A 27,659-nucleotide genomic window follows, 5' to 3' on the forward strand; every position below is an offset into this window, starting at 1 on the left:
GTTTCAATCTATGAATTGAAGTTGCAAATTTAGTTCTAGTTTTAGCTCTCGATGTTTGCTTGCGAAAGATGCATAGAGTGGAATACATGATTGTTAATTGTATTGGCCTATGTCTTTACAACCCAGCTTGAGAATGTGGGTTAAGTTTAGGAATTGGGTTGTTTTGTATTGCGAAACTTGTTGAGGTTCGAGAGAACTCACTCAAAGCATAATAGATGATTGAAAGTTAACTATTATATTCAAAACTCATACTACCCATTGAGATTAAACAACTTAAAGCAATTGAAAATTACCTATTAACTAAAATTAGTGTTCAATTACTCACACACCTGTAAGGCCCTCTTATACTTGTTCAAACTCCATGTTAGTTGTTTCTGTTAGCCATTGGTTACCAAACTCTCTTGATATTGATAATCAAAACCTTTTGATTTATATTTGTTACATGTTATTTACTTCCACTCTACAAGAAATTAAAACACTTAAATACTTTGTACTTGCATTCTTTACCGTATCACTCCTTATGAGATCGACCCCAACTCATCATTGGGTTTATACTTGTTAGCGACCACGTACACTTTGAATTATAAAAGGTGTAGTTGAGCGTTATCCAAATTGGCCCCACTGCCGGGGAGTGGTGTTTATAATTCTTTTATTGAAGTGTTTATTGTGGACTAATTATTTGTAGTAGATTTTTCTTATTGTGTTTTTGTTGTTTGCTTTTAATAGGTGAAGAAATGAGTATGAACGGGAGCAATGCGAGTCAGCTTGGACAAAATGATGACATCATAGACTTGAATGATGTCCATGCGGATCAAATAGGAAGTGCTAGTGCTATTCATTTTCCCCCAACTGTGGGCAACACTATTTTTCATGTGTGGGACTATTCTTCAGCTGCTATAAATGAAAGGTTTCTTCGTGGGACTTGCTCATGAAGACCCTCATGATCACATCTGTAATTTTGTGGTTTTAGGTGGACCATTCTCCTTTAAGAATATCTCTCAAGAGTCAATCCGACTTCGTTTGTTTCCCTTCACTTTGGTAGGGAAGCAACAAATTGGTTGGCTGAGCTACCAAGAGACTCTATTACTTCTTGGGAGGAACTCACAAAAGTATTTTATGAAAGATTACACACAAAAATCGTCTAGCCGTCATCCTCTTGGGATGCAACCTTACCCCATCGTAACTTATTTTACCGTACTCTAGACCCCCACACATTAGAAGGGTGGACTGACTGTACTGATTGGATTGTTTTCCTCGTCTAAGAACCGAAAGCAGTCATTCTTTCCTCCCTCGAAGATGGTGAAGTTGAGGGACATCATTCAAAATTTTAAATGGATTGATGGTGAACCAATTCAACAAAAGTGGTTGAGGTTTCTAAAGCTACTTCTCAAATGTCCTACTCATGGATTACCGAATAATGTGCTCTTGTGATATTTCTACCGAAGTCTTGACACTGTCAACAAAGGTGTTGCCGATCAACTTAATAAGGGTTGTATTAGGAGACAAGATTTGGCCGTGGGTGTTGCCGATCAACTTATTAGTGGTGGTATCAAGGTTGGAACAACAATCGTGATGGTAGTGGGAGAGATCGGGATCGAGATTGCCGTGATAGGCGTGCAAATTGGAGGGATAGGGATGGTGAAAGAGATCGTCATGTGGCTCCTCACGAACGGTCAAAACCGAAAGAACCAAATGATGACCCCGAAAGTTTTAGCACCAAAGATATGCTTGTCCACATCCTAAACAAGGTAGAAGGAACAAGTAAGGTACTCAAGGAGATGAATGTTGAGTTCTCTCGTTGAATAAAATAGTGACCTCTCACTCAGTTTCCACAAAGCAACTTGCGACGCAAATGGGGCAAATTTTGGCTCACTTAAATACAAGACCAAAAGGGGGTCTCCCGAATGATACCTTAGCCAACCCGATGAATGATGTTGCCTAATGCATGTTGGTTATGACCCGGAGGTGTAGGGTTGTGGGAAGTGATGTACCGAATGATGCGAATGCAAGTTAAAGCAAAGAGAGAGCTATTGTTGCTGAGAGTGATGAACTTGCTGAGGAATTACTCTACACAGTTCCAAGTGAAGTTGTTAATGCACCGAAAGACGTGGATTCCGCTGAGGTTCAAAAGTTAGATGAGCGGGTTGTTCCTTCCTTGGTACCCACAAAGACGTTGCCCAAAGTTACTCCACCGTTTCCTCAAAGGCTGAAGAACATGGATGAAGATGCGAAGTTCCAAAATTTCTCTCTGCCTTCAAATCTCTTTCTATTAATATTCCTTTGGTAGAGACGTTGTTAGAGATTCCTGGTTATGCAAATTTTATGAAAAAGTTGGTTACTAAGCAGAGGATTATGGATTTTCGGACGATCAAAGTATCCAATAGTTGTAGTACAATTATGACAAGCAACATGGTTTTCAAGAAAGATAACCCAACGACATTATTATCCCTTGTACTATATGGGTGTTTCAGTTTTCTAAAGCGTTGTTTGATTTGGGGGAAAGTATAAATGTGATTCCCTATGCCATTTTCAAGCAACTTCGGCTAGGTTAGCATAAGGAAACAACTATGCGTCTCCTTATGGACGACCTATCTATCAGGCATCCTATTGGTTTTCTTTATGACATTCTGGTGAAGGTGGATAAATTTATATTTCCGGCCGATTTTGTGATCCTCGATTACGAGATTGATGCCGAGGTTCCTATCATTCTTGGTAGGATGTTCTTGGCCACCGAAAGAGCCATTGTTAATGAGGAAAGTGGTGACCTGAAATTTCGGGTAAATAATGAGGAAGTCGAATTCAATGTTTGTAAATCAATGAAGCAACCAAATAAAATCAATGTGGTATCACTCATTGAAGTGATTGATAAAACGGTTATTGGGGTGGTGTGTTTAGATGATACTTGAATGCATATCCTTGTCATTCCACAATGTTTACTAAGGCGCTTCATGGAGGCAACCCAAGTTTTTTTTTTTTTGTTATTTGAATAACATTTGTTGGATGTGCAGGTTGAAGTTCGTATCTTGGAAAGAAAGCAAATGGGTGATGTATCAGAGATTTTGACTCATTTAGGGCTTTGTTTTCATGGTTTAAGTGTCCTCAAATGCCTAATTTATGCTCTAAAATGATATTGATGTAGTGATTTGTGGCCAGGAAAACAAAAGAGAAATAAAAGAATAACAAAGCTGAAGATCGCCGATCCCACTTGGAGATCTGTCGAGTGGCCTCTTCAGCCGTCGAAAGTTATAGTATGCCACACCTGAGATGAGAGAAATCGGGCGAAGGATAAGTCCTATCGGCTAAGCGCCGATTGGATTGGCAAAGAAGAGTTAGTCCGCCGAGTTGTACATAATAATTAATGAGGATGCAAGCAAAATGGTGATCCAAAGGAGTAAACGGTGCATTGCGGAATCAATTGGCGACCCCAACATAGACCACCTAAAGTCACAGTGCACATTAGTTGAAAACTCAAAATTAAAAGGTGATGGACATGGGTGATTGGCGAATCGCTGAACTATTAGTTAAGCACGACTTACCTCGCCGATTTGCCCCAAAGGCTAAATTTTGAAAGGGTATAAATTGATTTTTTGAAAAGAGAGAAAACATCCAAACATTTGTAAAAAATCATACTTAGAACGAAACACTGTTCTTGTTTAGTTTTGAAGTAATTTTCAAGTAGATTTCGAGTTGGGTTTTGTAATCAACCTACATTGCATCATTTTTAGTGTTTGGAGATCAACACCCAGCCATGGAGAATGTACTAGGTATTGAATTCTTACTTTATATGATGAATAGCTAAAAACCCCATTCTTTCGAGTGTGACCATGTGACTAATTGTCTAATTTAGTTGATGGGTGTTAGGGATCATTGATCTTATTGCTATTTTGAAGTGGGTTTGATTTATAGCTATTTTTCGATTGATGAATTGGAATGTTTGTTTCAATTTCACTTAGTGTTTTATACTTGCCTGAGAGAGAGGTGTAAAACCAAGGTTATAAATTAGCATTTGTAGTAATCGGATTGTTGTGGGTTCAGCTCGAAAGTTAATCCTAAGCTCAATTCTACTTATCTAGCTCGAGAGAATAGATAAAGTGAGGTTTTGGGCTATTTATAATGTTAAGCTTGTTGAGGTTCGAGAGAACTCACCTGAATCATGATAGTTGTTCGAGAGAAAACTATTACATCTAAGGTCCAGCCTACCCACTAAAATCTAGAATCCTTTAGTAATTACTGACCACCCATTTAGCAAAATTGGCAGCTAGTCGGTCACACCCCCAAGTATATCTTAATTACTTGATTTCCCCATGTTGTTCGTGATTGTTTTAGTTTCTAGTTGACAACCATTTCTCCCATTTGACATTTGTGTCACCCGTTCAATTTATTTAAGTGTGTTCGATAATCTTTCTTCCTACAACCGATTAAATTGCATTTATAGCTTCATAATTGAATTCGAACTTGTACCGCTCCCTGTGGGATCGACCCCAGCTCACTTGTTGGGTTTTATACTAGATTACGATCGTTTACAACTAGTATCAGATGAGGTGTAGTTGAGCGTTAATCAAAATGGAGCCGCTGCCAGGGAATGGTGTTTAAAATTCTCTTATTGATGTTTGAATTATGATCTCTTTGTGTTGTAGTCGAATCGACTTACCTTTTGTTGTGAGTTGTTTGTGATCATGTGACATGATAAGTGCAAATGAAAGCACCGTGAACCAACTCAGTCACCAAAATGATGTTTGTGATTTCTTTCACGCCAATGAAGCTCTATTAAGGAGCGTAGGTGCTATTCGCCTACCTCCAGTTGTGGGTCCAGCTGCAATCCATGTGACAAACACAATGCTGCAACTCTTGCAAGCTAAACGCATATTTGGGGGGCTGGATTATGAGAATCCCCAGGAGAACGTTCTGAACTTTGTGGAGATATGTAGTTATTTCTCACTGAAGGATATTTCACATGGAATCAGTGCGGCTCCAGTTGTTCCCTTTTACTTTAATGGGGGAAGCAACTATGTGGTTGCCAGGGCTACCGATGGACTCCATTTTATCATAGAAGGAGCTTACCGAGGTATTCTACATAAGGTTCTTCCAACCCTCCAAGATGATGAAATTGCGTGACAATATCAAAAACTTCAATTGGGTATAAAGAGAACCGATTCATGAAACTTGGCTAAGATTTCAAAAGTCACTATTACAATGTCCTACTCATGGGCTTCCGGTGATGTGATAGTTCAATATTTTTACCGTAGTTAAGACTAAATGAACAAAGGAGTAGCTGACCAGCTGGCTCGAGGAAGGATAATCTTACAACCATTTGAGGTAGCCTCGTCCCTTCTTGATGAATGACAAAGATCAATTAGGCATGGTACACTCAAGAAGACCAAGTTTCCCCCTTAAATTTTTGGATGACAAAAGAGAAACTTGACAAGGAGAAATAGAGGGATGAGAATATTAGCAAATGATGTCCCAAATGGAGTTGTTACAAAACAAGTGCTAGAGAAGGTTGGTGAACCCAAAAAAGTCAAAATAGTGTTTAGAGTTGAGGAGGGTTCTCACCCGAGCAACTTAAAGGCGGGTGAGAATCAAGGTTGGAACTCGCATAAGGAAGAAGAGAGGAGACGATACTATCAATATTGGATTGAAAAAAATGACCCTTGGAGGAGAGAATAGAGTCATGAAGAGTATCACACACAATCAAGTGACATCCCAAGATCAAAGGGTAGTTCGGGTAACTTATGAGTGGATGAATTGTTGTCGCGTATCCTAGATAAGGTTGAAGGATCTAATGACATGCTTAAGGAGATGAAAGTTGATTTCTAATCATTGAATAATAGAGTAAGTTCTCACACGTATGCAATCAAATAACTTGAGGATCAACTGAGCCTACTTTCAAAGCAATTTGAACCCAAGGTATTTGAAAGGGGTGAGGCTGAGTGTGCAACAACTTTGAGGGCTGCTATTGACAAAGATCTAGCAGTTGTGACTCGAAGTGGAAAGATAAGCGGTTGGTAATGTGAAGGGTAATAAAGTGATGGACGCTCATGAAGAAGAGAAATATGTTGATGAGGAAGAGAGGCCCGTTCAAGCACCGGAAAGTGATATGCTCAAAGAGAAGGAGGAAAATCCTAAGCAAAGCCCCACCGAAGGGTTACAAAAAACTAAAGAAGAGGCTACCTCAACTCCAAAGATAGTGCAACCTCTTCACAAAATGGCTTCTTCATTTCCTCAATTTATCAAAAAGAAAAATGAGGATAAAAAGTTCAAGAAATTCCTATCCGTGTTTAAGACACTTTCTATAAATCACCCTTTAGTGGAAGCATTATTGGAGATGCCGGGATATGCAAAATTCATGAAAGAGCTGGTCACTAAGAAGAGAAACATGGACTTCGAAACAATTGAAGTTTCTCATAATTGTAGTGCCATTATGTTGGAATGTATGTGTACACCAGTGATCACAGGACTAGGCCCCCAATAGAATAAGAGTGCATAAAATAAACAGCACAACGTAAAATAGGCACAAGAGTTTTACGTGGAAACATCCTTGCTCAAAGGAGTAAAACCACGACCTCTCACACATTATTTCTAACATATTTCACTAAACTCCAAGTAAAAGTGAAATACAGACTCCAACAACAACAGTGTGATTAACACCCTAATCTCACACAAAGTAATAAACCTATTACTTGTTGAGCCAAATAATTACATCCATTGCCCACCATATTAACTATCACTAATTAACATAGACTTAAAAATGTAAGACACAAAGTTAACCCTAACAATGTTTTTACCCTCACTACACACAAGAGTTTGAAACGTTTCTTATACGAATGAAACAAATCCTACAAGTTTAGCTCAATACAAATATTCAAGAACAGTAGCAGGTACAAAAAACAAATCTTTAGTTGATGAGGTCTCTTGTTGTATGAGTTCTTGTTGAAGATGGTCGTCTCTTTTCAAGCTTATGAATTTTTCAAAAATTCAATATTTTTGTTTGCAAAATCTTGAGTTTGTGTTTTGGAGAAGAGACTATATTAAAAGGACACAAACTCCTTGGGACGACACCATTGGTTGAGAGCTTGCTGTTCTCAAAGTTGTGCACCAACCATGTTAGGTGTGTCAGCTTTTAGACAGTTGTCGTTTGACTTTTCTCATACGCAGTCTTTCGGGGACTAGGTCCCTTGCAGTGTTTTCTTTGAGAGTTCTTGAAAAAGACTTGCTCTCTCTTTATTGAATGAATAGTGTTGTTTGTTTATTGTTGTATATATCAGTCATCAACAAGAGTTTTGACCACTGAAACAAACAACCTCATCCGCCCTTTCTATTGGTGAAGTACACTGTACTTCTCACCAATCAATCTAATAGGACAGCTTTACAGTTGTACCCCACTTTGAGTCTGGATGAGAGCACTCTACCAGGGACCAGGTCCATGAATTTGCGAGGATCATCAAAACACCTAGAATATAGCATTTTCCCCCTTTTTAATGATGACACACAAATATTCCTCACACAAAGCTTATTCATTCATTTGCCTTGTCGTCAGTCTCGATAACAAAGATCTGATCCTTTTTTATATCCCTAAGTTTATTAAATCATCAAAACATAGCATCAGTTCCAAAGTAACAGTTGCCTTCTTTTTGATGATAATAGACTTATTCACCTTCTTCCCCCTTTCAATAGTTCCTCTATTAGCATGCCTCTTCAGGTAACTGGATTGGTCCCTTGAAGTTTGTCAAATCATCAAAACTTCACATTAGCAACAAAATATAATTTTCCCCCATTTTGATGATGACAAACTTGTTCAACTTGTTCCCCCTATCGGCATGACCATGTTCTCTTCTGGTAGCATTGATTTCCACTATCGTCATGACCATGTCCTCTTCAAGTTTCAAGTAGCTACCATTATTGATCTCATACCTTAACAATTTTCCCCCTTTTGACATCATAAAAAGAGTTAAAGTAGGAAACCAGGTTGACAGACATGCAGTTCAAGCAAATTCAGGGAGACTTGGGCAACATTGAATATGAGTAAAAATGGATAAAGTAATGAGACAAGTAAGTAAAAACAAGGATTTTTCCATCCATAAATAAAAGATCAGTAATCAAAGCATTGCAAATATGATTACGAATGAGAACCAGAACAATACCCATTCAGTTTCGATTGAAAAAGAGGAATGAGGACTTACATGAGAATTTAGGGAGAGAGGGGATGACTTAGGAGTAACGGATTAAAAGAATAGGATAAGTAGAGCATATCCCTTAACATGTTTTGTTTTACAGAAGCTTCTATTGAAGTTAACATTCTTTGCTGCCCAGACTTCATGTTGAACCTTCAGGGCTACCCGTTTTTTTCCCAACCTTGTCCCTCTGATAATGTTGTTTCAGAAGATCAGCCTTCAAGCAAACCATTTCAGTATCCCTGTTAGCAAGAGCAATTGTCATAGCTTCCAACGCTAGCATGAGTTTCTCATGACAGAGAGATTGGTAAAATCAAACTTACTCAAGGCCTCCGAGAAGAATAGATCAATAATTGAGGAACCATTTTATTTTTTTAATTTTAAGGTCAGACACTCTCCCATTCAGAATACTTTGAGTTCTCACTGTATCAACCTTTTCCTTTTTGAACATCATCTTTTCCACCTTCTTTTTTTCTTCTTGCTGGATTTCGTCCCTCTTCACACTCAAAGATTTCTTCATCGGGAACTTTTCTGTAGGAACATAGTTTACACATTTGAAGTGTTTTTGAGAGAGGAGAAAAGAATGTTTTGAAAATTTCTGATTTTTTGGAAGGGGATTTCAATTTTCTAAGGAGATTGAAAGAAATATGGAGTATAAGGGAAGTGAAAGAGTGTATTATATGAAAGGAAGTGTCATCTTGGTATTCAAATGACGGGACAACGATTAGATACTGAATGGCAGACATGTGGCAATTGCAACGATTTTCATGCAATGTTAAGATTGCTAACTTGCGAGAACGGGCCGGGTCCCTCTCTATAGTTTGAAGGTGATTGCCTAGATCCGTCCTGACCTCCCTTTTCCTTCAGCCCTTTTTCTGTGTGTATACCTACAAAAGGTATGAGACTCAATTTGCTAAAAATACATAACTGAAAAACAAGGGTACCTGCTCCCATTGCATAGTAATGAGAGGGTTGATTGCTTCATGCAAGATCTATTCAGTCAAGTTTCAGAATCCTCAACCACAATTTGTTTATCTCGACCAGCTCCCTTGTTAATGTTGCATCTGCTACATATCCTGCCTGAGTTTTTGCAAGAGAAACCAAATCTTGCATTTTTAGTTCCCCATGAAATGAGATATGAGCCTAAAAAACAAGTCATTCCCGAGGTACTCTTTCTATCAACTTGATACCCAACATAATCAGCATCACCAAATTCCTCTAAATAAAAAAGTCTGCTGATAAACACAATAGGACCAGGTCCTCCAAGCCCTTCAAACATCTGAGGATTCTTTTTGCTGCCTTCAGTTGATTCCTTTGGAGCTTCCTAAAATCTAGCACACATCCCCATGATTAAAACAATGTCTAGACTACTTGCAGTTAGATAGAGGAGAGAGAGGAAATGATTCCTTTATATATAGCCTCATTCACATCCATGCTTGCTTCATTATTGTGAAGCTTTGTACTAGCTCTCATGGGTGTATTAATTAGTTTGGCCTCCTACATGTTGAACTTCTTCTTGTGATAATCCCATGTTCATCCAGCTTGTTTCTGAACACCCACCTAGTCCCAATAATGGTTCTATTTAGAGGTTCGGGGACCAGCTACCACACTTTCCTTCTTTCAAACCGATGAAGTTCCTCCTGCATTGAGTTAACCTAGTCAACATCCTTTAGGGCCTTTCTTTTATATTCTTCGATTCAATAGTGGAGATGAAAGCTGAAAATGCAACTAGATTTCTTTTCTTTGATCTAGCGTGCATTCCATATTCAAGAGGAAGGATAAAATTATCCATAGGATGAGAAGACTGATGTTTCCACCTTGATTTCCTGATAGCCTTATCTCTTGTTTCACCAACTCATTCACCTGCTTCTAAAATTTTTTTGTTTGCTTCTTCTCTGTCAGTAGCATTTGAAGCAATGGAAGGACCGGGTCCTTGTGCAGGTTCTATATTCTTTCTCTTGACAACCCCATTTTGTTTAGTGGTTCTGGGAGTAGAAAAGTTGTTCTGAATTCCGTGGTCAACACAAAAAGCCTTCGATTTGGGCATTTTCTAATTCTATACCTTGGTCTGATTTGATTCCCGCAGTCTTGCAATTTAGCTTCTTCTGTATCACTTTTGTAATGATTATCAACACATCAGTAGTTTCATCTTTGCCTCGCTGAAACATGGTCCAGGTGAACCTGAAAAAATCAGCCACTATTACTAAAAATAAATTCTTGTCAACACAAGTGCATGTGAAGTAATTTTAGAGGCCTGGTAGTGCAAACATCCTTATTATGCTTGAAAGATGATCGTATTTGCTTTCCTTTTACACACACATTGCAAATTTTGTTTTCAGCAAATTTTAAGTTTGGTAAACCACGAACCAAGTCCCCAGAAACTAGTTTTTCCACAGTGATGAACTTGCATGCCCCATCCTTCTATGCCACAAATCAACTTTATCACCTTAAGCACTAAGGAAAGTGAGGGTGTTACTACAAACAATGTTCAAATCATCAGTATACATGTTCTTGCATCTCTTTTCTGTCAAGATCATCACCCGAGAGAGCAAGTTTGTGACAACACATTTATCTAATAAGAATATAACTTCATTTTGTTCATCAAAAATCTGTGAAACACTTAAATGATTGTACTTCAACCATTGACATAGTACACATCCTCAATGGTGTGTTCCATAGACTTCCCAAACATGCCTCACAAAAAATGTACCTTTTCTTACTATCGCCAAATGAGACACCTCCACCTTGAAGTACCTTGATAGAGAAAGTTTTCAGTTTTCCCAGTCACGCGCTATGAGCATCTGCTATTCATGAACCAACATTGATTTCTTCTACTTCCTCTTACTTGCATAACATATAACTTGTTAGCCTTGGGAACCCACTTGAGATGGATTTCCCAAAAACTATCTAGAGGCTTAATGAGAAACCTTCATGTCCATGGTGGCAAAGTATTCTTATTGAGTCGGTATCTGGGACCAGGTACCTTCAAGGATTCAGAATTTCTCTTTAGGTGTCCATTTCTTCCACAGTGGTTGCATAACAAGTTATCGGACAGAGACATGTACTTGATATGTGGATTATAGGGAGGTTCTATATTTTGGCACCCTAGACCCTTACCACTGTTAACTTTATGATTTTCTGATTTTGAAAGAATCATTGAAGAGTCAGTCCATTTCAAGGATTAATTTAGCTCTTCTTTAACTTTACTGATATTCTTTGCTAACTGTGAGTTTCTTTCGAGTGCTACACCTAGCTTAGACTCAGAAATTTTAAGACTATCCTCTAAATCAAGTTCAAAGCTACTGAGTTTTCTTTTTCCACTCTTAGAGGTACCAGGTCTCTCTTCAGGTTGACGACTTTTGGTCTCTAGAATACTCAGCCTAACGTTCATTTCAGATAAGGGCGGACTTTTCATCTTCACAGAGATTCAAATTTTCACTCAAAATCAAGTTTTCATTTCTTAATTCATCAACAGAGTCAATTAACTCAGCAGAAAGTTTTCTCAATCCTTTAATTGATAATGTGCCTAAATCATTTTTGAGATCGAAAAGTGTTACCTCATCCTTGTCATCTTCGTCATGAGATTTTGCCATTAATGGGAATATGGGGTTGAAAACATTTTCGTCATCCTTTACTACCATCATAGAGACATATTCATGATATTCTTCCTTGTCACAGTCACTTGTGGCGATCCCCATACTGCAAAGGCCTTCTTCACCAGTTGATCTGCATTGACCTTTCTCTTAGCATAGTTAGGGACCTCGTCCCTGCACTTATCCTTGTCTCCACTTGTATGATTTCTATATTCTTGATTATTATTCAGACAGCCTCTCATGAAATGTAATGGTGTCCCACATTTATGTCAAATATCATTCGAATTGGATATCCTGCTGGAGTTTCCCTTTCTTTGGAAGCAATTGTGTTTCTTGACTATCTTTTGAAACCTTTTAGTCAAATAAGCCATCTCATCCTCATCTTCAGCTATGTCACTTGGAGAGGCTTTTAGAGCCAAAAAAGTTTCTTTCTTTCCATCTCTCTTGGATGAATCTTGTTGTCTATTCAGCTCATAGGTCTGCAGATTTCCGATGAGTTCATCCATTGTGAGAGTATTCAAATCTCTAGCTTTAGTGATGGCATTTACTTTGCTTTCCCAGGATTTTGGAAGAACTCTTAGGATTTTTCGAACTTGTTTACTTGGATGAATGGGCTCACCAAGGCATCGAAGTTCGTTAGTGATAGAGGTGAATCTAGAGTGAATTTCATGGATAGTTTCACCATTATTCATGCATAAATTTTCATATTGAGTAGTCAGCATGTCCACCTTTGATTCCTTAACTTGAGTTGTTCCTTCATGGGCTGTCTTCAAGCAGTCCCATATTTCCTTGTCTGTTTTACAGGCCGAAATCCTCTTGTATTCATCTGCTCCTATTCCACATACCAACAACTTCTTGTCCTTATAATGTTTCTTGATCTTCTTTCTGTCTGCTTCATCATATTCCCTTCTAGTTTTGGGAACCGCCCAAGTTTGATCTCCTTCATTCATGTCCTTGGTAGGAACGTAAGGATCTTCAAGCACCACATCCCACAACTCGCTGTCCTCTACCATAATATAATCGTGCATTCTGGTCTTCCACCATCCATAGTACTGGACATTGAATTGAGGAGGACGAGTGGTGGATTGACCTTCTTCCAGACTTGGTTGAGCCGCCATTCCTTCAGGATCTTTTCTCTTGGTGTTAACCAGATAGAGAATCCAATGCTCTAATACCAATAGTTGGAATGTACACGTCCACCAGTGATCACAGGACCAGGTCCCCAACAGAATAAGAGTGCAGAAACTAAAAAACACAACGTAAAACACGCATAAAAGTTTTATGTGGAAACCTTCTTGCTCATGGGAGTAAAACCACGACCTATCACACAAAATTTCAAACTGATTTCACTAAACTCCAACCGAAAGTGAAATAAAGGCTCCAACAACAAAAATGAGATTAACACCCTAATCTCACACTAAGTAAGAAAGCTATTACTTGTTGAGCCAAAGCAATACATCCATTTCCCACTATATTAACTATCACTAATTAATATAGACTTCAAAATGTAGGACACAAAGTTAACTAGAACAATGTTCTTACCCTCACTACACACAAGAGTTTGAAACGTTTCTTATAAGAATGAAACGAATCCTACAAGTTTAGCTCAATACAAACATTCAAGTGAGTTATACCAAAAAAAAGTTGTGTGTTATGAATAGGCCAAGGATGAGTTGTGAATTTGAAAAGAATGAAAGAATAGGAAAAAAAGTGAAACTTGAACCATGTTTCATGAAGGTAGAGTCACTAAGCTGAAATGATCATACCCTTACACTCAGTCCAATTACAAGCTGCATAAGCCAAGTGTTGTGCTGGTTGGAAAATACGGGCAAGCCTATGGGTAAAATCATGCATGTTTTTCTCATTGGGAGTGTGAGAGTTGATTTCGATTCCTAAATTGTAATCCTTGATTGGCTTTGTGAGAGCATGGATTTATTCTTGATGTGAGGGCATTCTAATACTTTTGTTGGGAATGAATTTGCATTTGAAGTGAGTATTTGTGAGCATGAACTCTAATTGATGATGGCGAGTCACATTTGGAAACTTTGAGTGCACAATTCAACATTGCATGTTTGGATTGAACCTTGTGTGCACTTTCATGTTGAGTCTCAAGAAGCGCTACTTGTAGACATCCCCGTTGGCCTGATTGATCTTGTGTTTTACTTGAGGACAAGCAAAAGTTTAAGTTGGGGGTGTTGATGAGTCAGTAATTTTGACTCATTTAGGGCTTGTTATTTAATGAATTAGTGTCCTCATTGCCTATTTTGTGTTCATCATTGATCTTAATTTTTTCATGTTCAGCAATGAAGGCTTAAGAACAAGACAAAGACATTACGATGCGAAAAGAAGCGAAAAAGATGAAAAGGCTGAACAAAAGAGAGGCCGGAGTTCACAAAGAGCTACTCAGTGAGTCTCTAGCTCGCCAAATTTTCCTAGGAAGTAGCCCATAAACTAAGCCAATTCAGTGAGTGAAAAGACACAACGGCGATATGTCGAATGGAACGACGATCACAACCAGCTCGACAAATTTTCCAAAACAATTTCATGCAGAAGTCAAGCCAAAAGGCGAGAAGAGGGCCTTTCGGCGGAACGCCTCAACTAACTCTGCCGAGTGAACCCGGGTTTTGACATTTTGGGATTTTTTGGAAACGTATAAATTGATTTTTGAAAAGAGAAAAAGCAGTTTTTACACTGTATATTACACTGTTTTGATAGAGTTTCACATACTTTGACATTATTGAATACTCTTGGAGAGGTGTTTGAACTTAGTTTGTTAAGTATTTGAGATTCTAGTCTTAATTTCAGCATTTAAACTTGAGAGATTTTGTCAATTCAATGGAACAACATTTTGGTAATGATTTCTTGCTTTTTGCTATTTAGGCAAAACCCCATTTCCTTAGGGTGTGATTCTGTAATTTAATACATCAATTAGCTTATTAGTATTGTTAATTGCTATAATTAATGTTGTTTTGAAATGAGTTCAATCATTTATTCATGTTTTAATCTATGAAGTGAAGTTGCAAATTTAGTTATAGCCTTAGCTCTCAATGTTTACTTGCGAAAGATGCATAGAGTAGAATAAATGATTGATAATTATATTCGCCTATGTTTTTACAACCCAACTTGAGAAAGTGGGTTAAGTTAAGGAATAGGGTTGTTTTGTATTGCGAAACTTGTTGGGGTTCGAGAGAACTCACTTGAAGCATAGTAGATGATTGAAGGATAACTATTATATTCAAAACATATCCTACCCATTGAGATTCAACATCATAAAGTAATTGACAATTACCCACTCACACACTCCTAAGGCCCTCTTTATACTTATTCAAACTCCGTGTTAGTTGTTTCTGCTAGCAATTGGTTACCAAACTCTCTTGATATTGATAATGAAAACCTTTCAAATTATATTATGTTGTGTGTTATTTACTTCCATTCTACAAGAAATTAGAAATTAGAACACTTAAATACTTCGTACTTGAATTCTTTGCCATATCCCTCCTTGTGGAATCGACCCCAACTCATCGTTGGGTTTAAACTTGTTAGCGACCACCTACACTTTGAATTATAAAAGGTGTAGTTGAGCATTATCAACAACCTCTTTTATCAACCTTGGGCGTTCACTCTACCAAATATTCTCCTAAAAGTACCAATTATTGTGTTCGAGTCTGTCGTATGGACGACCACCACATATTATACCATATGCTTTGCCCATGAAGCTAGCAGGTAATTTAACAATCATTTCACTGGTTTTTCATTTTTGTGCTTGAATTTTTAATCTTGGATGCCAGTGTATTGTACTAACTTATTGCAATTGCACAGATGACACATAAAGCATGATGAAAGCACACAACAATGAGTTTATTCCTCGTGTATTTAAAGTTGTAGGTAGCTGAATTTGGAATTAATTGTGATGTCTTCTTTCTTTCTTAGTGATTAGAACGTTTTAAACACACCTCATCCAATTTGAGGTGCAAACAATCGTTAATCAGTATAAAACCCAACAAAGAGTTGGGGTCGAACCCACAGGGAGCGGTACGTGTCTAAAATTAAGTTATGAAGTACAAACGTGGTCTAATCAGTTATAGGAATAAAAATTATCGGAAACATACAAACAAATCTAAAAGGGATGAAAACGATTGTCAGATGGGGGGGGGGTTGTATTTGCAATGAACATGTGAAACAACAATGAAAACAGGAGAAAAATAATAGTATAGAGAGGAATTCTCGGGATGTGACTGATTATAGGCAAATTTCACTATATGGGTAATTGAGATTACTTATAAATAGCTATATTTCAATCGGTAGGCTAGGCTATGGGTGAAATAGCTTTCTCTCGAACAACTACTTCGATTCAAGTGATTTCTTTCGAATATCAACAAGCTTAGAAAATAAGAACAACCCACACCTTAATTCATCTACTCTCTCGAGCTAGAAAGGTATAATAGAGATTAGAATTTACTCTTTCGAGCTAAACCCATATCAACCCGATAACTACAATCATCAATTGAAAGCTTTGATTCTAAAACCTCTTTTTCAAGCAAGCCCAGAATTCTAAGTTCGAATTGCATTTGCAATTATTAATCTTAGATTAAAACACAAATAACAATTAAACCCACTTGTATTATAGCATTTAAATCAATAATAATCAATACCCATAAGATAATTCAACCCATAATTACATGATCACACCCCAAGAAATGGGGTTTTGGCTAAACATCATAAAAAGGTAAAAACAATTACCAAATCGATTAGCCGTCAGCTGGGTAATAGTCTCTAACCCTTTACAATGCTCCAAAATAGTTAAGTTCAAAAACCCAAGTCAAAATCCCCAAATATCTACAAGAAGAACTGAAAACTTGGAGAAAACACTAACTCTAGAATGGGAACTGTAATATCTGGGAGAGAACTCCTCAAAATTCCATTTAAAATCCAATTTATAGTTCCCCAAAATTTAGCCTAAAAATCCACTCGGCGGATTAAGTCACGCCTCGCCGAGTGGATCGGCGATCCGCCGATTGTCCTCTTCCATCGCCACTTTGCATTGGCCTTCAGCATCTCAGGTCATGTAACTTTGGGAGATCCAATTTAGTGTCGTGGAATCAATCAGCTATCCGCCGACTGCCCGTTTTTGTCACCAACTTGGTGCTTTCCCTAGGCTAGCATGATGGAATGTTGGGCGAGCTAAAGAGCTCTTGGAGATCGCCAAGATTGCTTTTTCTTCACTTCTTGATCTCTTTAGTTCCTTTTTGTCCGGTCATGTCCTTGCCTTGCTCCTTAGCCTTCACAGCTGCAAATCAACACTTCAACATCACTTTAGAGCATAAAATAGGCATTTGAGGACACTTATACTATCAAAACAAAGCTCTAAATGAGTACAAAGGTCGGACTCATTAACACCTCCAACTTAAACTTTTGCTTGTCCTAAAGTAAAACTCAAGATCAGCAGTTCAATAAGGATGTCTACAAATAGTGTTGCATAAGACTCAACATAAATGCACACAACAAGGTTCAAATTACTCATACAATGATCAATCGTGCACTCAATGTTTCAAATTGTGACTTACCATCATCAAGAGTACTCAAGCTCACAATGCTTTCCTCAAATGCAAGTTCAAGTTCAACAAAGGTATTCAAATTCCCTCACAACAAAGATGATTCCATATTCCCACAAAATTTATCAAAAATTTAAAGTCCCAGAATCAGATACAACCCTTACACTCAGAAAGATGAACACATGCATGACTTAACCAATATGCTTTCCCTTATTTTTCAATCAACATTCATTTCAGCTCACTCAAGATCACAAAGGTCTTTTCAAGGCTTGGAACGAGGTTGAGTGTAAAGGTATGGTCATTTAGGCTTAGTGGAAACTACCTTCATTATGGTTTGAACATCACTTTCCTCCTTTCTTTAACATTCCAAACATGCTCACAATCCACCCCATTATTCAACTTCATATGAACCACCAGATACCCCATTTCTTTTGCAATTTTCACTACTTTATTTCACAATTTTTTCGGTCTTTTTCTTTTCTTTCTTTTTTTTCATTCCTTTTTCTCTTTTCTTCTCTTTTTTTACATGGAGTGGTTCAATATGTTTCAAAGCAATCACACAAAGGGGGATTTCTCACACTTTTTTACTTTCCTTCTCTTTTCACCACACCCCCAACTTCGGCTTTTGGCCTAAGTTGGCTATTCAAAAAAACAATACTTCATGAAAATTATGGGTGAATGGACAACGAAAGGTCACAATTTCCCAAGTTTCTTCCAACAAAAGGGGTAAGACTCAAAAGGTGCCAAGCAAGGTTCACACATCTCACAAGGTAGGCCACAAAACAGGTATATTGTCAAGTTGGTTCACTCTTCTAAATTCTTGCCTAAGATCATTTCAAGTGCTTTCATCACTCAATCAACCGGACCAACAGGGAAAATTATAGGTGTCATCATGCACAATGTTCAAGGTGATCTCACCACAGAAAGCATTGGTACAAATATCAAACAAGACTCCACACTATATAGCTAGCGTGCAATGTTCATCTCAAGAGACACATTCAACAATCATCTAGTCACAACAAGATGCTAAAAGTTCACATATTGCCTATGTAACTTCATTTGCCTCATAGTAGCCGCCCATTCATTTTGTTCAATTAGAAGCACTATTAAAGTCATTGGTATTGACCAGAACTGACACTCAAATTTGCACAAGAACAACAACAATCACACACAAAAGAGGTGACAAAATTTTCATATTAGGTTCAAAACAATGGGCCACACGCTAAAGCATCCACAATACAATTCAACAGCCAAGATGTATATAAAATCCAATAAACTCAATATTCATAAAACATTATCAAGATAAAACCAATATGCACAAAATAGTCAAAAGAGGTAGCTATGGAAATAGCTCACCCCACCCAACAAAAATAAGCAGTTGTCCTCAAATGCAACTAAAATAGAATAGTGAATAAAACAACAGAGAGGGAGGTAGAAAGTCATCCTGCCAAGCTAAGTCTGGGTTAAGTTTGCATATCAGCCACTCCATCAGTCTGCACATCCGGTGTCTCATCAACCTTTGCTCCAATGGAGCCTGCCATGGAAGTATCCCTCAAGGAGGCCTATCTAGCTGTCTCGAACATGGCACCCTCTAAGTCGGCCAGGTCCTCATAAATAACCTCATCCCACAAATCAAGTTGCTCCTCATCTGTCTCGGTCTCGGACTTAGCAACAACAATATCAACCCTAATCTCATCTCCGGTAGTAGCCGGACGCACCTTAGCACATGTTGGAATATCTACACTCGGGTCATCTGGGATCTCCACCATCCCAAATAGTGAAGTAAAGTCTATGGACTTCAGATGTTCCACATCCTTCCTCAGCTTAGAAACATCAGTTTTAAAAGTCGTCACTGCATTAGTAGCAGCCCGCCCTCTCTCACAAACCTCTACTCTCGCTGTGAGGGCATCAATAGAAGCTCGAAGAGGTGTCATTGCAACATTAATAACTCTCTCAAACATCCTGAGAATCTCAGCCTTTAGCTCAGAAGCACGCACATCAGTAAAATGGGCTAGATGCCCCATCTTGAGCGGTATGGCTTGGGTGATCGGAGACCTGGAGGCACTAGTACCAGCAGCAGATTTAAGGGCGGGGAATCAACAAAAGTGCTAGGAATGTCAGAAGGAGTAGAGCTAGAAGTAACTGAAGGCCTAGTGGCTGGAGTAGGCATAACTGCCTCTGCAGGTAGTGAATCAATATCGACCTCCGAGGATGTGTCCACCGGAGCTGCTCTCCTCCTGTTAGCCTCATTGTTCAGGTACTCAGCCTCAATACACCTGATGTCAGTAGAAGAGGTGGGTGTAATCTCAACATCCCTCTTCTCATCTCGAGGGACACCAGCCTATCTGCACAACTCAGTGATGAATACTGGGAATGAGAGTGAGGTCTGTCTCTGTCTAGCCCTCATGGCTATCTCTTTCTCAATCGATAGTCCCAAATTCAGTGATTGTCGAGAAATGATGACCCCTAGATAGGCCGCCTTTGGGTGTCTGAGTATGGATTCATTTTGTGATGGCTGAATAAATCTGCTGATGAACCTAAACAAGTACCAAGCTGCCACATTAAGATACTTCTTTTCTATGGGCACACCTGCTCTAACCACCTGGAGGTGGTATCAGAAATTAGCGTTGCCAGCCAACCCTTGAGGTCATCCAGAGTCTATGTCTAGGTCATGCTCTGGTAGTCATGAATACACACTGTAGCCCTCTCAAACACATTATTTACATCATCATTGCTGCATCTAATTTTGTTCCCTTGGACCATCACAAACTCAAATGTCCTGAAGGCATTAGCCTTTTTCTTCCCCTGAGGTCTAGATCACCGTAATCTGAGTAGAATTCCCGGACCCAGGTGGGAATGTATGGGCCACAGGTCTTGTAAAGACCTCGAATCTATGGATCCTGAGGGTGTCCCACACTTCTGGATGCCTGTCCACTACTCCATTTGTGGACAATCTCTTTTCCTCCAAGATGGTCCTCAATCCATCGGACTTTAACCAGTTGAGTGACCAGGAGGAGGACCTTGTACTAGTGGTGCTGGAACCACCATCTGTGCTGAAGGAGGCACTGGGACTGATGCTAGAGGGGTCGGCTCCCAAATCCATACGGATCATGTCGAGCTTTGGAGCGTAACTCTATCTGTCGGGCCTGCAACAACTGATCATCCTTAGGCTCAGAAAATGAGGCCTGAGAATCATGGGTATCTCCCTCACTGCCGAAGTTGTACTCTGGTTTCTTGGCCATGGGCACTTTGCCCTATCCATTCGGAGGTAACTTATTGCCATTTGCATTGGAAACAATTGCTTCCTCATTATTACGACTCAACGTGCCTGCTTTTGGGGCAGCATGCCACTGTCATTCAAATTTTTTCTAGCCATCGCTGCAAACTACATAGGAAAACATTAGAAAAATTTCCAGAAAAGTTGCAGAAAATGAAATGTAGAAAGACTCGCCGAACCATTCGGCGAGTCACCGCGTCACTTTGGCGAGCCATATCAGGCTCACTGAAAGTACCAATGCAAAAAATTTCAAAAATCAAGAAAGGTCGGCGATGTTCAAGGCCATTCGGTGAATCGCCGACACCAGTCGGCGAGCTAGAAGTGGCTCGCTGAAAGTTACAATGTATTTTAGGGATTTAGGGGCACAAAAGGGCGATCAAGAAGATATTTCAGCGAGTCGCCGAGTGAACTCGGCGAGCTTAGGCACCTCGCCGGAAGTTACAGAACAAACTCAACCAATTTTTGATATTAAGGGCAATCTGTGGGGGACTTTGGCGAACCATCAAACCACTCGGCGAGCTCGATGTAGCTCGCAAAATGGCCTAACGTGCCAGTTTTCAACCCCAAACTTCAAAATCAAGCCGGAATCCCCAAATTCAAAATTAAACACAAACACTATTCAATTAAGCTTAGACCCATGCTACCCATGCCCTCGGGGTACTCAGACTTCTCCTATTTGGAAAAAAATGGCCATTTGATGACTTTTGCCCTTAAGAATGACGTCAAAAATACTCCATCATTGGGCAAATTACGTCATTTAGCACAATTTAGGGTTACTTAGATTTTTTCCCACTAGACCCAATGCATAAACACCGCAACCAAACTATTTAGACTCAATTTTACAAGCAAGAACATGGGAATCGATCAATTTAAGGCAATTAGGCATCAATTCAATCAATATACATGCAAACCAACACTTAAACACAATTAAAACATGCTACCCAACAACAATTAACATTAATTTACCTATTGCATTCGATTTCAACCACATAATTAAAGTACGGGGTTCAAACAACCAACCTTAATACCGAAAATAATAGTTGTAATGCTAGGTGGCAAAGGTTCACAATCCAAGCAAAGAATTCACCAAATGTAAGAGTAAAACAAGGAAAATATGAAAGATCTTAGGTAGGGAGTGAGATTACGGGGGTTAAAAGTGGGAGAAGATGAAGGATTTTGAAATTTTAAACTGTTTGGACTTTAAAACATTTTAGTTCGCTCTTCCTTCAGCAGAGTAAGTCGTGCTCTTCAAACTACTCAGTGCTGTTCCAGGTGGCATTTTACCTCACCGAGTTTTATAGGTCTCCCAGCAATTTGGGGGTTCAAATGGTGGAGAAAGTCGGGCTCGTCGACCTGTTCGGTGAGTCGCCGAGTGAGCATGTAGCCCAGTGAGTTTTATAGAGTTTCCCTTCAAGCTTGGTGTTTCTAATGGCGGTCCAAGTCCGGTATCGTCGATCTGTTCAGCGCGACGTTAAATGGACCTTGGCTCGCCAAACTACCCATTTTCCAACCCTTTTCACTTTTCAACCTGAACAATCAACACTCGTTATTCAAGAAAAATAATTAGAACAACAAAAACTTTTGTCGCTTCCCAAGAAGCGCCTTAGTTAACATCGTGGCACGACAGAGATACCAATTTAAGCTTCATTTTTGGGGTTGGCCGTTGTATCAGTAGGCAACCCTCTTTTTTGTCTTGGATTCAATTGGGTCAAGATTTGACCCATTTGCGTTTTGAACTGCTTGATTGACACGGAAAGGGAGGTAACCATCTGATTAAGTGTAGAGACATCCTCATTCATCTCTTTCAACACTTTATCTGACCCTTCAACTTTGTTGAGAATACATAAGAGCATGTCTTTCATACGGACATTTTCAGACTCCTTAGGATTTTGATGATCATGGGGTGGGACGTACCTGTCCTTGTCACCCTCTCTTTCCTTCCTAGTGGCATTACGATCACGCCAGTCTCTATCATGGTTGCTCCAACCCTCATCTCTATTCCAACCAAGATTTCCACCCGATCTTGGATAGTTTGCACGATAACCTCCTCCTTGATTGGCTAGGAAGTTCGCGTCCTCATTGTACATCGTTTCAAATTGCTCTTCATCGGGGTTCACTCCACCTATACCCACAACATTAACACTCTTCGCACCACTACCCATCACATATTTTGTCAATATATCCAGTTGGGTCATCATTTTTGCCATGTTTTGGTCTCTCTCTTGATCTTTTTCGATCTTCTCTTTTGCCATTCTAAATGTGAGAGGAGACACTTGGTCCTCACGAGTGTACCATGCTCTATTTAATGCTACTTCATAGGGTTGTTTCATTATACCACCAGGAACAAGTTGATCAGCAACACCTTTGTTCACCGAATCAAGACTCTTATAGAAGTATTGTGGTAGAACATCATTTGTTAGTCCATGAGTTTGGCATTGAAGCACCAACTTCTTAAATCTCAACCACGTCTCGAGGATTTGTTCGCCTACCAAGCATTTGAAACCTTGGATGCTATCTCTGATCATCATCATGTTCGATGGAGAAAATAATCTCACTTAAAACGTTGTGGTCAGCTCATCCCAAGTGGTGATAGAGTCCCTCGGTAACTCGGATAACCATTTGGTAGCTTCACCCATCAAAGAGAATAGGAACAACCTGAGAGAGGTTGATTCTTGTGATATGTTCTTGAATGAGAACGGACCAAAAACATCCACAAAGTTTTGAATATTCTCATAGGGATCCTCATGAGCCAGCCCCCAAATAATCCTTTCAATTGTAGGACCTGAAGCATTGTGCTAGTGATGTGAAAAACAACGTTCCCTTCAGCCAAAGGTAGACGTATTGCACCAACACCACCCAATTGAATTGGGTCATTCATATTTGTGTCATTTACATCATTGAGATTCCTTATATCATCTTGGTAATGCACTTGTCTACCATTACTCCCGTTTACGCTCATCTCTTCCTTTGTTCAACACAAATAACACAAAACAAAACTAAAGTAAGTTGACTAAACTACAGCCAAAAAGATCACAATTCAACTTCAAATAAAAGAATTTCAAATAACACCACTCCCTGGCAGTGGCACCATTTTTATTAGAACGTTTCAAACACACCTCATCAAATTCAAGAATAGGAACTGTAATATCTGGGAGAGAACTCCTCAAAATTCCATTTAAAATTCAATATATAGTTTCCCAATATTTAACGTGAAAATCCACTCGGCGGATTAAGTCGCACCTCGCCGAGTCGATCGACGATCCGGCAATTGTCCTCTTCAATCGCCAGTTTACATTGGCCTTCAGCATCTCAGGTCCTGTAGCTTTGGGCAATCCAATTTAGTGTTGGCGATCCGGCAACTGCCCATTTTTGTCACCAACTTGGTTCTTCCCCAGGGCTGGCATGCTGGAATGATGGGCAAGCTAAAGAGCCAATCGGCGGTGCGCCGAGTGGTCTTGGCGATCACCAGGATTGCTTTTTCTTCACTTCTTCAGCTCTTTAGTTTCTTTTTGTCCGGTCATGTCCTTGCCTTGATTCTTAGCCTCCATAGCCGCAAATCAACACTTTAACTCTAGTTTAGAGCATAAAATAGCCATTTGAGTATACTTATACTATCAAAACAAAGCCCTAAATGAGTCCGAATCTCAAAATCATCACTTGGGTTCTTCAAGAAACTATTGTTGATATTCCTAATCCAACAAATGGCTACAAAAATATTTAGGCTCATTGCCGAATTTTGTAGAAAGATGGTTATTGCACATACTTGTGGATCTCTCATTCTCCTTTTGGTGTTCCTATTGGGTGGTTTTATCCTACCTGAAGTTTAGTTCAAAGCGATGAATATGGTATATGCAAATGATGGTACCGTTCAACAGGTCAGGAAAAGAACAGAGAGAATTTATGCAAATAAATTGTTAGATAGGAAAGATGAAGGAGGTGTCAAATTTGATTCACTGATAGAACATTGGTTACTTGTGACAGGACCCATTCCAAACTGATGGAGGTGGGCCTTTTTGATTTCACCTCTCTCCTACGGGTTCAACGCCTTAACTATAAATGAGATGTTTACTCAAAGGTGGATGAGCAAATACGTATGTTCTAAATACCATTGTCGTCACCTGATTTTGCCATATTACTAAACAAAACTATATATACAGTGAACTTCACTAACCATAAATATGAAATTCACAGGCCTCAGACAACACAACAACGTTAGGCATTGAAGTGATGAAAAACTTTTATGTCTTCCACGAAAAAAAATGGTTTTGGATAGGAACTGTTGCACTACTAGGGTTCACAATTCTCTTTAACATTCTTTTAACTTTTGTCGTAATGTACCTCAATCATAAGTTCTTCTTCAAAATGAATAATACTTTTATTTTCCATTCAGTGAAATTTGAGCTTATTGCCCACTATGTTCACTATAACATCTACAGGGAAACCACAAGATATTATATCCAAAAAGCAAGAAACGAATGTGGAAGGTGATCAAGAAGAAGGCAAGGAATCCCTATGACTTTATAATAAATGAACATAACTCAAAAAAGATTATGATTTTAATAATGAACATTATCTCTTCGGTGATATAAATATTAATTATAATTATACTATTCTTAGCATGAGAAAAGAAATTCTGGTGTATGAGTAGTCGTGCCATATCTAAAGGCGTTCAGATAAATGGTGATGCAAAGAAAGGAATGATTCTTCCGTTTACCCCTCTGGCGATGTCCTTCGACAATGTGAATTATTTTATAGACATTATACATGTACGATACACATTATTCTCTCATATCATCCTTAAAAACCGCAACAAATTATACTTAAGATACACACGACTCGAGCTGTGTATCATATTAATGAGCCTAAAGACAATGCTTATACAAAAGAATCAAACTTTGTTATCAATTTTTTCACGAAATGAAGGACCATCTAGTGTGCAAGGACAAACTCCAACAACTTCCTGGAGTAACCGGTGCATTTAGGCCAGGAGTATTGACTTCTTTAATGGGAGTCAGTGGTGCAGGGACGACTACACTCATGGACTTTCTAGCATGATGAAAAATAGCTGATTATAATGAAGGTGACATAAGAATATCAGGGTTTCCAAAGAAGCCAGAAACCTTTTCTAGAGTTTCAGGTTATTGTGAACAAACTAATATACACTCGCCTCAAGTAACTGTCCATTAATGATTGATATTTTCGGCTTTACTCTAGATTCCTAAAGAAGTCAGCAATGAGGATAAGATGGTAAGAGCCTAAAATCTGCTTAAGTTACAAGCATTATATAATTTAAATACTAAAACAATGTTCTTTCCAGATTTTTGTGGATGAGGTAATGGATTTGGTTGAGCTAGACAATCTCTAGGATGTAATCGTCGGGCTTCTAGGAGTTTGGTTTATCAATATAACGGAGAAAAAGATTGACCATAGTAGTTGAGCTTGTTGCTAATCTTTCAATTATATTCATGGAAGATAACGTTCGGTCTGGATGCAAGGGAAAAAACTATTGTTGTGAGAACCGTTAGAAACACAGTGGATACTGGGAGAACTATTGTGTGTAGAATTCACCATCCAAGTATCGATAGTTTTGAAGAATTCCATGAGGTAAACATAAGAACTTGTGAAAGGTGGAAGAAAAATCCTCTTAGAATATGTTCTTTTATGTTGTGATCAACTACTTTTTATGAAAAATGTGGAAAAGTAATCTACGTGAGCCATTACGTCGACATTCTCAGAAAATTGTTAGGTATTTTGAAGTACTTAAGCATATTTTGTCCTACATGTATCTTTAAAGAAAGACAAAATACTTATTCAACCACTTAATACAGGAAATTCCAGGAGTTCCTAAATTAAAGAGAAATGCAATCCAACCACCTGGATGCTAGATGTGAGTTCAATCAACTCAGAGATTCGACTATGAATTTATTTTGCTGAATACTATAACTCACAACTTCATATCAGTAAGTCAAAATGAGCACACTACTAAATGTCTTTGCCACATTTTAAAAAATAAAATACCTAACACGATTAATGTGGTTGTACCTAGATGAACTAAAGCTCTTGTCAAAAAGCTGTGTGCACCTCCTCCTGGAGACAAATACCTTTATTTTTGTACAAAATACTCTCAGTCAACATGGGGACAATTCAAATCCTTCTTATGGAAAGAATGGTGGACTCACTGGAGAAGTCCAAACTATAATCTTGTTAGATTCTTTTTTAGATTAGCTACAGGACTCATTGTTGGAACAATTTTCTATAAAGTTGGCAGTAAAAGGTCTGTTTCTATCACAGGGTTGAGTAAACTAAAATGGCTAAAAGTGTACGCAGTAGGGTTTGGGGATGGTATAGTCTACACAGATCTTACCCCTACCTTGTAGAGATAGAGAGGTTGTTATAAAAGTGACTAATTTAAATCTTTATATTGTTTTTGTATATAGAGAAACTAGCAGTGATTTAATGACAATCATTGGAGCAATGTGCACAACTGTTCTATTTGTTTGAATCAAAGTGGTGGATTCGGTATTACTGGATTTGCCCGGTGGCATGGAGTGTCTATGTGTGTATTGTCTCATAGTATGGTGATGTGGAGGATACCATAAAATTTTCAGGAATGTCTATTGACCCTAACATTAAGGACAACATCATAGACCATTTTGGATATAATCTGAACTTCATGGGACTAGTTGTCATTGTGCTGGTCAGTTTTGCAGTCCATTTTGCATTTGTGTATTCCTACAACATTAAGACACTGACCTTCCAAAGGAGATAGATAGATCTTATTAGCTACAATGTCTTGTAATTTCTATCATAGGTCACCATTATCTCATAGTAGAGTATGTATGATAATTGTTACATATTATGCTAAACTCATAGGATGTAAAGAGTGACCAACAAGGTATCCTCATCTATAAAGATGTATTGCGTTTGAAAATTCTTTAAATAACTACTTATTTTATGTATATATATATATATATATATATATGTATTTATGTAACACTCCGGACCCGAAAGAGGGAAGCCTAGCAAATTGCAGCAATTATAGGTGCTATCCACGAGGGAAACCATA

The 27,659-nt window shown here is 38.6% G+C and overlaps 1 pseudogene; it reads left to right on the forward strand.

The window, feature by feature from the left end:
- LOC125819210 (ABC transporter G family member 29-like) overlaps positions 1-27,094 on the forward strand; it is a 42,977-nt pseudogene extending 15,883 nt beyond the window's left edge.
- Positions 27,095-27,659: the final 565 nt, after the last annotated feature.

This window comes from Solanum verrucosum, unplaced genomic scaffold (assembly GCF_900185275.1).
Source record: "Solanum verrucosum unplaced genomic scaffold, falcon-dt-bn FXZP01000320.1, whole genome shotgun sequence".
Classification (NCBI taxonomy): Eukaryota; Viridiplantae; Streptophyta; class Magnoliopsida; order Solanales; family Solanaceae; genus Solanum; species Solanum verrucosum.